Here is a 12,688-nt window from a genome sequence, read left to right on the forward strand (position 1 = left end):
TATTCTGAAGGCAGTGCCGTGTATCAGGATGACAATACACCAATACACATAGCAAGAAAGATTGGTTTGATGAATGTGAAAGTGAAGTTGAACATCTCCCATGGCCTGCACAGTCACCAGATCTAAATATTATTGAGCCACTTTGGGGTGTTTTGGAGGAGCGAGTCAGGAAATGTTTTCCTCCACCAGCATCACGTAGTGACCTGGCCACTATCCTGCAAGAAGAATGGCTTAAAATCCATCTGACCACTGTGCAGGACTTGTATATGTCATTCCCAAGAATATCAGGATGACAATGCACCAATACACACAGCAAGAAAGATTGATTTGATGAATGTGAAAGTGAAGTTGAACATCTCCCATGGCCTGCACAGTCACCAGATCTAAATATTATTGAGCCACTTTGGGGTGTTTTGGAGGAGCGAGTCAGGAAATGCAGGACTTGTATATGTCATTCCCAAGACGAATTGACGCTGTACTGGCCGGAAAAGGAGGCCCTACACTATACTAATAAATTATTCATTCATTATCTGTAACCCTTATCCAATTCAGGGTCACAGTGGGTCCAGAGCCTACCTGGAATCATTGGGCGCAAGGTGGGAATACACCCTGGAGGGGGCACCAGTCCTTCACAGGGCAACACAAACAAACACACATATTCACTCACACCTATCGACACTTTAAGTTGCCAATCCACCTACCAACGTGTATTTTTGGACTGTGGGAGAAAACCGGATCACCCGGAGAAAACCCATGCGGACAAGAGGAGAACACACCAACTCCTCACAGACAAAGCGGGAATCGAACCCACAACCTCCAGGCCCCTGGAGCTGTGTGAATGCGACACTACCTGCTGCACCACCATGCTGCCCACTAATAAATTATTGTGGTCTAAAACTAGGTTTTTCAGATTCATTGTCCAACCCCTGTATGTATATTTACCAGGGACCTGGAGGTTGTGGGTTTGATTCCCGCTCTGGGTGACTGTCTGTAAGGAGTTGGTGTGTTCTCCCCGTGTCCGCGTGAATTTCCTCCGGGTGCTCTGGTTTCCTCCCACAGTCCAAAAACACACGTTAGTAGGTGGATTGGCGACTCAAAAGTCATATATATATAGTGTGTGTGTGACAAGCATGCCAGTACTATATAAGATTTAGAGTGTTCTCATATTTGAGTGTTGAATATATGTGTGTGTCTTTTTGCGTGTCTGCATCTGTTGCAGCTAAATTTCATATACTTATGTAATACATGTATTTACATAAGTCTAGTCATTTAAAAGGGCCTTACAGCTACATTCCTTTTTACATGAGGGTCTTAAAGAGCCTTCGATGGAACTTTACCTATGACATGCTTCTTTGTATTCTGCTCTGGCCTAAAAACAATTATGAAACCTTTAAGAACAAAAATACAAACTATCAAACCAAAGCTTGAGGCCAAAATAGCAAAAATCTCTACAGCTACAGTGAATTTTCCAGGGGAGCTGACATAAGCTGGAATAAAGGTAATCCAAACTGCACAGAATATAAGCATACTGAATGTGATGAGCTTGGCTTCATTAAAGTTATCAGGCAGGTTTCGTGCTAAAAAAGCCAAAACAAAACACAATAGAGCCAGAAATCCTATATAGCCCAGTACAGCCCAGAATCCTATTGCTGAACCTAAGCGACATTCTAAGATTATACTTTCTTTGTAGTGCTTTAGGTTTTTGAAGGGGAAAGGAGGGGATATTGTTAACCAAAGCACACAAATAATGACCAGTATGAGAGTGAAGACAAGGACACTGAGTCTCTGCTGTGGAGGCCCAAACCACTTCATGACATTACTGCCTGGAAATGTAGCCCTGAAGGCCATTAACACAACTATAGTTTTCCACAGAACACAGGAAATGCAGAGGACAAATGTGATCCCAAATGCTGTGTGGCGAAGCATGCAGGACCACTCAGAGGGCTGACCAATGAAAGTAAGTGAGCAGAGGAAACACAGGGCCAAAGAGAAGAGAAGCAGAAAGCTCAGTTCTGAATTGTTAGCACGGACGATGGGAGTAGTTCTGTGTCTGTAGAAAACAGCAGCTACACACACAGCGATTAGAGCCCCAGTGATAGAGAATGCTGTTAGGATGATGCTCAGAGTGTCTTCCCAGGACAGGAACTCTACAGGCTTCGGGAGCTATCTTGCTTTGCACTGGGCCAGAACTCAGGAGGACATTGCACACAATCCAGAGATTCTAGGAAATCAGAAAAGCAAACTTTGCCATGCATCATACGTATTTGTTTTAAATATTTATAATTAATTCATTCATTGTCTGTAACTGCTTATCCAGTTCAGGGTCACGGTGGGTCCGGAGCCTATGCGGAATCATTGGGCACAAGGCAGGAACATACCCTGTAGGGGGCACCTGTCTTTCACAGGGCAACACAAACACACACACACACTCATGGACACTTTGAGTCGCCAATCCACCTACCAATGTGTGTTTTTGGACTGTGGGAGGAAACCGGATCACCTGGAGGAAACCCACATGGACACCGGAAGAACACACCAAACTCCTCATAGACAGTCACCTTGAGTGGGACTTGAACCCACAACCTCCAGGACCCTGGAGCTGTATGACTGCAACACTACCTGTTGCACCACCATGCCACCCATTTATAATGCAAAAATAATAAATATTATTAAGCTGCAGGTTGTGAAAGATATGTAAATGAGATCAAAAATAAATGATGTATCAATGAATAAACATTAGGAGGGTCTGTGTTATGTGTAAGAAAACTAAATTGATATGCTTTGTTGTTATTTTCTTGCATCATTCTGTACCTGAAAACCCATAAAAATTTTTTACAAATGGCCTCCTGGGTGCAAATACCACCTGCACATTAGTTATGCTATTGGATTGGTGCATAAATGCAAGCTTACATTCATTCATTCATTTTCTGCAACCACTTATCCAGTTCAGCATCACTGGGTCCGGAGCCCACGCAGAATCACCCATCTAATGATGGGTTCTTGTACAATGTATGTGAGCCCTCATATTATGTTAATGGTAAAGATCAAGCTGGAAGAGATTATATAGGGATGAACATGTTGCATTATGATACTCAACTTGTTCTGTTACTGAACTCTCCTTCACCACATGGTACACAGTCATAGCCGCAGACTGGCCTTCCTTTCTGTACAGCTTTCCTGGTGCCCAAAGGAAATATCTCACTGCACACAGACACTGGCACCTAAGGGAAATAAAATTGAACAGAATCAATATTGTACACACAGTGGAAAACAGCTTAGTCATGAGTGAGTATATGTGGTACAGTACCTCCCTCCGCCCCCCTAACCAGCTGATAGCTTTGGTAATGCTAAATTCTTGGCCTCTCAATCTAGATGAATCATAGTGGCCCACTGTCATAAAATCTAAACCACCATTCTTCTTAACTTGCCAGTTTATGAGTTCATAATTAGCCGCAGGATCTCCATTAGCATCAAAAGTGACCTGAAATCCGTTCTTTGTAGTGAAGCTCACTCTCTTGAGTTGGTGGATTATCTGCAGTAAACATCAGGGCTGTGTGAGTTTATTTTGATGTAAGCAATGCTCACATGTAGTCTGCTGAATTCTGTATACACTAGGGATATGGGAATTCTGGGCAGATGCTGATATTTGATATTGTTAAGTGATTATCTGCCAGTGACAAATAAATGCCCCATATTGTTGGACATTTACAAAATGTGTAAACTGAGATTTTGTTTCTAGTGTCATAATTAAAGGAAAATACGTATTTTATCACAATAACATATAAATAATTTTATAGAGCAAAATAAATGTCTATTAATATGGCAATACCAATTTGAATAGGACAGTGGTTCTCAAACTAGTGGTATGTGAAGGAACAAGAGGTGGTATGCCAATGACCTAGACAAATTTACTAGTAAATTTAGGAAGCTATTCATAAATGAAAATCTACAGTTTTTATCTGAAAATTACATAATATTTCACAGTTTTCATAATTATGCCCCAATGAAATTAATTTGTGTTGTAGAAAAATACAAAGTGCTACACCTTAGTTGATTAAGTCTGAAAAGGAATGGCAGGTGTGGGGGGATAGTATGGAGCCCCCGAAGGGACATGTGAAAAAAAAATGAAAGAGATGGGGAATTTCTTTTCGTGATATATCAGAATGTTTTTTTAATACATGTGGGAATTTTTTTTCTCTTATTTTAATTATCTCGGGAGCTCAAGATAATTATCTCAGGATCTCTAGATAATTAATTGAGGGGAAAAAAAATTGAGCTGTACATGGGACACTTTACTGGCGCATTAGCGGATTTGCCCTGTAGATGACACAAATACACTATTCAGGCAACATTCCTCTATTTGTGCCAATATAGGGCAAATCCGGTAATGCGCAGGTAAAGTGTCACCTGTATTGCTCAATTTTTAATTTTTTTCCCCCACAAATAAAAAGATCCTGAGATAATTAATGCAAGGGAAAAAATTTAATGTACCAAAAAAAATCCCCATATGTACTTAAAAAACATCTAATGTATCATAAAAAAAGAAAAAAAATGCCCCCACATGTCCTTTAGGGGCTCCCTAGGTTAGCGTTCCTCCGCTTTTGTTTTCCCGTGAGGAAAAGCGATCCCCCATTTTTTTTTAGAAATCCGTGTAAGGAAACCCAGATTCAGTTGCTTACTGGACGGAAGCAAAGTCTAGAGACAGACGTGTGTAATTTGTATTTTATTATATAAAGAGCAAAGCAAAAACGAGAAAAAATAAGCCGAGGTCAAGCCCGAGAATTACTCCGAAGCCCAGAATAACTAAATTCAGAGGCAAAAAATCGAGGAAAAACTAAGCAAGAATTCTGTACACGTAAAACTAAAATAGAAGAAAACACCTGCCCCGAGCGCCGCACTGTTTTCGCCTATAGCCTATTAAAGCACATAACTGATTAAACTGATTTTTTTTTTCAAAACGCTTCTTGCCCATACATTTTATATGGTCTCATAAATGTATAATTGTGTTTAAAACGTTTAGTTTAGGCCCAGTTATTTGTATTTTCTCTATAATTTTTAGTAATTATTTTAGGTAATTTTGTGTTAAGCATTCAAATAAAAAGCAAGAAAAACATGCAAAGATTCAAGCAAGATTTTGCCTAATGACCCCAGAACAGAGGAAGAACCAGGGGCGCACATGTTTCTGTGGTAAAAATCAACAGCAGTACTTTTTGGTTTGATAATGGGTGGTACTTGGTCTAAGTTTGAGAACCACTGAAATAGGATACTGAATCACTATTCAACACGTGACAAAGTTCTGCTTTACCATTAATGGATAATATTAATCACAAAGGAATTAAATGTAGCAGCTTTATACCTGCCATGGTTCGAACTGAATACTTTTGTCGCACTGCGTGTCATTGCAAATAATACCGTGAATGGCATGTGCTATGGCGTATGTAGCTTTGTACACCATGTTAGTGATACGCAGCTGCGACGTGTCTGTGTACGGGTTCTGCAGCGCGCGGATGTCCTCGCTGTCGTCACATTCCCTCATGCTTTCAGAGAAACCAGTCAGGCTACAGCTGAACGAGCTCTCCCAGAATTCCGTTAACAGTGGTGATTTGAGAGCTTGTGCTGGAGAGAGGTCTAAAATAAACTCATGGAGACCTGGGATCACTGAGCGGGGAACACCGAACCCTATCGCCCCAGCGAACATGTTAAACTGCAGAAAATCTGGGTTAGTGATCTATGACTCACTGCCAATCCACTGAAGAGGTGGCGGCGGATTTCTCACAAGTTCTTCCAAGAGTATTTTCATGTCGCCCGAGGCCATAAAAGCTACAATTACCCGGGCTGTTGACCTGCGGATGACGTTCACCACTCTCTCCACTTTACTGCGCGGCTGGGTTCTGTAGTAGGCATCCGAGTACTCCACACAGATCCCCTCCTCCTGCGCAGCCTTTAGAAACGAGGCCATTCCGTAATTTCCATAATCCGAGTCACTGCGCACTGCCCCAATCCATGTCCAGCCAAAATGTTTGACCATTCTGGCCAGCGCTGCCGCTTGGTGGTGGTCACTCGGTATTGTCCTGAAGAAGGAAGGGAACTGACGCTTATCGCTCACGCGCAGGTGGCGTAGTGACTGACCTGTTATTTAGCCGTTGTAAGAAAGATGAAGGAAACGTTAATAGTCGATTTTCAGCGACTGCTGAATTACTAACACTGGGATATGAACATTTATTTATTACATTACTTGGGATAGAAAACTCTTTTAATCATTATCATACATTCATATATATATATATATATATACATATATATATATATATATATATATATATTTTTTTTTTTTTTTTTTTTTTTTTTTTGAAAATGTGTGCAAAATTCTTCTAATTACCTTCTTCAGACTGGAACAAAAAAAATCACAAGATTCTCACCACAAATTTCAAAACTCATTAAAAATAAACTGAATGAAGCTTATACGAGACACACAAGTTTCGACTCCTGTTAAATGTAATTTTAAGTATATATTTTAGTATTTGTTATTTTCAAACATCAATCTGGGCGGACTACCGGTAATTAAGCAGATTTTTAAACAAAATGCTTTTTTTTACCACTTTTCCATTCACGGTCCAATTGACTAATCTTCCATTCATTAGGTTCTTTTGTTATTCTTTATAAATTAGATTAAACAACTTTAGTCCAGTACAGTGTCAACATTTTCAGCATATTGTTTATATCAGGCGTATATTCTTTGTCATATCTCTCATAGTTGTTGGTCATATTTGTATTACTTTGTTTTCCAGAATAAAAGTCTCTGTGAATGTAAAATCTGTTTGAGGAGATTATCAGTGAGTAATATCCTGTACAGGACAGTAATCTGAGTGGTGCGATATTGGACCAGTAGTGGTTTACAGTCAGTGATGTGCCAGCCTGTGGACCGGTGGACAGATATATGCTCACATGGGGACGTTTCAGAAAATTCCTGACATAAGTCTATGAGTTTGTTGAACTGTGCATATATTTTCACATACATCCTCGGTCTTTATTTACACTTACTATTGTTAAATGTTGAGGAAAAAGTACAGTTCTAAAATATGATGCGCACCTGTGGTATTCCAAAAAGACCCAGAATGCTATGCTAATAGACGGTGTGGAGCCAGACACCCCAATGACAGCAGGTACAGCGAATTCCATGGCGCGGGCGAAGCGCAGCTCTCTGAAATCCATACTGTATGAGACAAGAAGACACCACAATGTTTTTTTTAAACTTAAAGTAATTACATTTTGAGTAATAGAATGATCAAGTGACAATTAAATAACAATAATAACTTCCCAGAGCACCGTGGCTGTGGTGGCTGTCTGGTGTAGGCATTCTGTTCTAATTTTAAATAGTGATGAAAGGAGAATATTCCTCCAATCACAAAGTCTCCTTTCAAATATAAGCCAGGTAACAGAGACTGTGTCCACAGCCTGCAGTTGACTTGGTCAACTTTACATGCCACAGAGCTGAGTCCAGTTATCCACAGCATTGAAAAAAATGGCATCAGAGATTAACTGGACTGCATGGTGTACTCTGTGGTTCCCGGGTTTCTGAAGGTCATGATGATTGTTTAACAGTGCTTTAAATATCCATACAATCCAATTCCATGATGTCCATTAACAGTGGGTGTGAGTTGGGCAGAGGAGGTGTGGTTTGTACTCAACGTTAATCTCAGTGGTAATAACCTTTTGCTGTTTGTCCTTTTCAGGATATGAGCATGCAGTGTAATTTTAGGCTTTTTTGCCTACAGTATCAGAAAACAAATCATATTCATTTTACTGATTGTACTTTTATTTGGGGACTGATATGCCAAAATGTTTAGTTAATAATTAGGTATGATGTGAAATTTGCCTTTATTGTTTATGCTATGACTTCTTTCCTAGGGTTCTTTTGAGTAAACTATACAGAATCCTGATGAGTACATTGGAAAAAAAATATTTTTAAAAGTGTGATCATCATCAGTCTAGGTTCCAAAAATAAAGTGTTGCTGGTGCACGTTTCAGCATAAAAAAAGAACCAGAAAGGTAACATTAAAAAAAGGAAAAGCATGGTGAGCTTCCCCTCTGATATACCAGTGGCGGATGCTGGTCTTTCAAGGAGGGGAAGCTCAATTTCTGCCTACATCATAAAATATGTCGGCTTATTTATACGTAAATTCTACCCTCCATTCCTTTTTAAGAAAATGATCTGTGACCCTGTCGTACCAACAAGGCGTCTTTTCCAGGAACTTGACTAGTGTCCTCTCAATGGCCCGCAGAGCTAGGCTGCTTAAACGGCCTTGGCCCATGTGAAGTGTGTCCGCCTGTGCTCCCACGGATCTTTACACCAAAGGATTGCTGATTCGCTAATTTCGCTGCCAATCAAAAAGGATCTCAGCCTCAGCCAGATCATCCAATCATCATGCAGAAGCTGAGCGTCCGGACCAGCCGAGGCCAGCCCACTGCCCCTTAGACCCCCAGAGACGCTGAGCGTCCGATGGGCGGGACAAAGCCCAGCATTTATCCAATCACTTGTCTCGTTTCGGTGCACTTCGTGGCTTCGCAATTGAACTATGTGGACGCAAAGCGCGTTGTAGTACATATTTATTCAATGACATGTACACACAACAGCATATATTTGATCACTTATTTTTGTACATTTTAGGGGAAGCTGAGCTTCCCTTGCAGTCTTAGAGCAATCGCCACTGATATATATATATATATATATTTATTTATACTTGTATGCCATGCTATGTTTGAGTCACATATTTTGGGCTAATTACAAAAATTTGCCAACATGTTTATAAATATTTTGCTTTTACCTATGGGTGTAATGTTTTTTCCAACCGGGATTGTGAACTGACAGGTACAATTAAATACTAATAGAAGTGTTACATAATGCTAACTAGTAAAAGAAATAATGGATAAACTATTAGGAACCATTAAGTGCTAATGTGTTTGTAATGTGACTCTGTTACTCCTCTTTTCAAAGTTGATGTTTGGATGTCTTTTCAACTTTAATTTAGTGTTTATTGAATGACATTTAGTACGTGATTTCAATGTTGAAATAACGGCTTTAAAAGGACGTCTTTAAGGTGACTTTGTTAATCGTCTTTTCAACTTTCATTATCAACCTTAAAAAAACGCTGATTGAACAACATTTAGGTACGTGATTTAAACGTTGAAATAACGGCTTTAAAAGGATGTCTTTAATGTGACTTTTATTAGTCGTCTTTTCAACGTCTGTGTTTGGACGTCTTTTCAACTTTCATTTTCAACCTTAAAAAAACCCTGATTGAACGACATTTAGCTACGTGATTTCAACGTTGAAATAACGGCTTTAAAATGACGTCTTTAATGTGACTTTTTTAGTCGTCTTTTCAACGTCTGTGTTTTGACGTATTTTCAACTTTAATTTTCAACCTTAAGAAAACGTTGATTAGACGTCAGTCAAGTACGTTATTTCAACGTTGAATCAACGGCTAAATGTTTACTGGGGTGGATCTACACCATTTGCTAATTGAAATGCGCCTTTGATCGCCATGGGCACGGCTGCGCATGAGTCGTGTATCTTGTAGCGTAACTTAATTCCCGGTAGCAAATCTGTTCTGTTGTTGATCTCGTGGATGGCGAATTCCATGGCGCGGGCGAAGCGCAGCTCCCTGAAATCCATACTGTATGAGACAAGAAGACACCACAATGTTTCAAAATAACCTCACAGAGCACCGTGGCTGTGGTGGCTGTCTGGTGTAGGCATTCTGTTCTAATTTTAAATAGTGATGAAAGGAGAATATTCCTCCAATCACAAAGTCTCCTTTCAAATAAAAGCCAGGTAACAGAGACTGTGTCCACAGCCTGCAGTTGACTTGGTCAACTTTACATGCCACAGAGCTGAGTCCAGTTATCCACAGCATTGATAAAAATGGCATCAGAGATGAACTGGACTGCATGGTGTACTCTGTGGCTCCCAGGTTTCTGAAGGTCATGATGATTGTTTAACAGTGCTTTAAATATCCATATATATATATATATATATATATATAACAGGGATTTCGGCTTCATGCTCATTCCGAACCTGCCCAATATATATATATATATATATATATATATATATATATATATTGGGCAGGTTCGGAATGAGCATGAAGCCGAAATCCCTGTTGGATAGGTGAACCCATATGCATATGCCATTGCCCATGCTCTGCACAACCAGCTGGAGTGCAGAACTCTATGAGTTCAGATGTAACACTTGTCAGACTTTACATCTGAACAGATAAAAGGAATTGTTAGTACAAAATAATTAGTAACACATTATTTGAACCACTCTACATATTTATTGCCATGTCATTATGGCATCTATTATGATTACTGATAATAGATGCCATAATGTTTCACGTCTTGAACTTTTATAATATAATCCTTTTTGCCATGTACATTATATTTTTTATTTCATTTTCTACTACTATTGTTCAACATTGAACAACTCAAATTTTAATTGTAATAGCTACTTCACCATCTAAAGAAAGGGAACTTCACCAACCAGTTTGGAGAAAAAGTGTATTTTTATCATAATGGTGAACCAGTCCCACTGTATGACATCTGGCAGAGAGATGGTAAAGGTGTAATAAGGTTCCAGAGAGTGGGCAGTTATGATGGTTCATCTCCTCGTGGGAAGTAACTTGAATTGGACAACATTTCAATGGGCAAAAGGGCAAAACCGGGTGAGTCTATAAAAAGTGACAAAATTCAGTGTCAGAGTGAGGCACACCTTGTGATATATATTGAGTTTGACACAGGCTTATTTTCATTATCAGTGAGTTGGTAGTATAAGTCTGGCCATTAAATTAAAATGTATAAAGAAAGACCTTTTAATAAGCATGACCTATCATGTCTTGTGTGAAATGAAAATGAAGCCTGCTTTCTCTTATTATTTTTTATCACTCTGCAGGTGCCCATGTCCCTGTGCACATTATCTTGTCCTCCAGGGAGTTGACTTGTCAGGTGGCCAGGTCGGCTAGTCTTCTGTTTTTATTGCCTGTCCTGTGCTGAAGGGGAATATATCAACACATCTGGTAGACATTATATACTGCACATGGCTGTGAATGAACATTGTTATGAGTTATGCCTTTAAATTTTTAGAATATCTGCCTCATTAAAATAATAATAATAATAAATAATTAAAAATTGTTCATACTGATTTGATGTTAAATCCCTCATTCTTTAAAGGAACTCTGTTGGCTATGGTGAGATTAAACATATGTGATGTGTGCAGAGTTCAGCCCTCTAAAATGTCCATTATATAAAGATTTGCTCAAAGACATTTTATTAAAACAGGAAGGATGGAGAGGTACAGCTGGGTATTTTAAGGCACCAGAAAAGAAATTTGAATCAACGTATTTTCTGCAATTAATATTTTTACATGAAATTACTCTTAATTACTTTTAAGACTTCAGTGGTTGTATTGTGCAGAAAACAAACAGTTTAAGGCAGAACACGTAACTATAGTTCTTGTATTTTAAGTTTTTTTTATCGATATTGAAACCAGATCATCTGGATAATTTCATCTGAAACAATTTCAGTGTTATAGTTACAGTTGGCAAGTCCTCTAAAAATACAGGTTCCTAAAATCCAAGATCATCTAGGATAGTGTGTTTTGTTTTGCTTAGGTGCCATAACATGCATAAAGTGTTCTATGTACTACTGATCCAACCCTGAGCAAATGGAGCTGGCATAGAGATTTCAAGAGATTATTGGTATCATTCTCATAACTGAATAAAGGGGCTTATTATTATCAAAGGATAAACAGTGAGATTTAGTGCTATCATCTCCGGGTGCCTTAGGGAAAGTCAGCATGCCCTCAACTCTGGTGATAGAGCCCTCACAGTGGGGAGAAAGGGTGATGTCTTTGCGACATAGCCAAAAAGCTAAGGCTGATGCTAAAACTGAGGCCAAAGCTAGCCTACAGGGACACCACACTCCTCCAATTTGTGTGTCAAACAATTTTCAGTGAAGCACCTGCTGAAGAGCCTGTTAAAAGTGCTCAGGTTATAGAAGACTATAACGTTCGAAGCATGAAATGAGCTACTCCTTTAGGGGTGCCAGCAGTTACAATTGGCTGTTTATGAGGAGCCAGAGTGCTGGAGATTAGTGGCAACCATAGACTATTAGCTAATAGGAGATATTTGAGAATAGTCTTTCATGTAGGGGCCAATGATATTCGTCTGCAGCACTTTGAAGTAACTAAGGGTAATGTTAAAGAGGTGATTAAAATGGCCCAGATGATGTCCGATAATCTGCTCTGTGCCCATCCCAATGTGGCATGGTGCTGAAGCCTAGAGCAGACATTTGGCATTAAACTGCTGGATGTCCAAGTGGTGTTCTGAAAATCAAGTAGGTTTTATAGACCATTGGTTACAGTTCAAGGGCAAGCCTGGTCTTATAGGTAGGGATGGTATCCACCCCTCGAGGGAGGGTGCTGACTTACTTTCTTGCAGCATAGCACAGTCTTTTAGTTAGTTGGCAGAGTAGGGTAAACAGCTGCTGACAATCCACAGCCGGGACCAGGCCGCAGACAGACAGGCTAAACCGACCGTCTGCAAACTGCATTGAGGCGTCACCTAGGTTCAACTGTATTGAGACTGTGTCTTTGCCCTGAATTAAATGTAAATGTAGAAAAACAAAATCA

At 39.6% G+C, this 12,688-nt stretch overlaps 1 pseudogene; it reads right to left on the bottom strand.

Moving 5' to 3' along the window:
- Positions 1-1,311: 1,311 nt before the first annotated feature.
- On the bottom strand, positions 1,312-9,917 carry LOC136710041 (extracellular calcium-sensing receptor-like; annotated as a pseudogene).
- Between the last annotated feature and the right edge of the window lie 2,771 nt (positions 9,918-12,688).

Source organism: Hoplias malabaricus, chromosome 11 (genome assembly GCF_029633855.1).
Source record: "Hoplias malabaricus isolate fHopMal1 chromosome 11, fHopMal1.hap1, whole genome shotgun sequence".
NCBI lineage: Eukaryota > Metazoa > Chordata > Actinopteri > Characiformes > Erythrinidae > Hoplias > Hoplias malabaricus.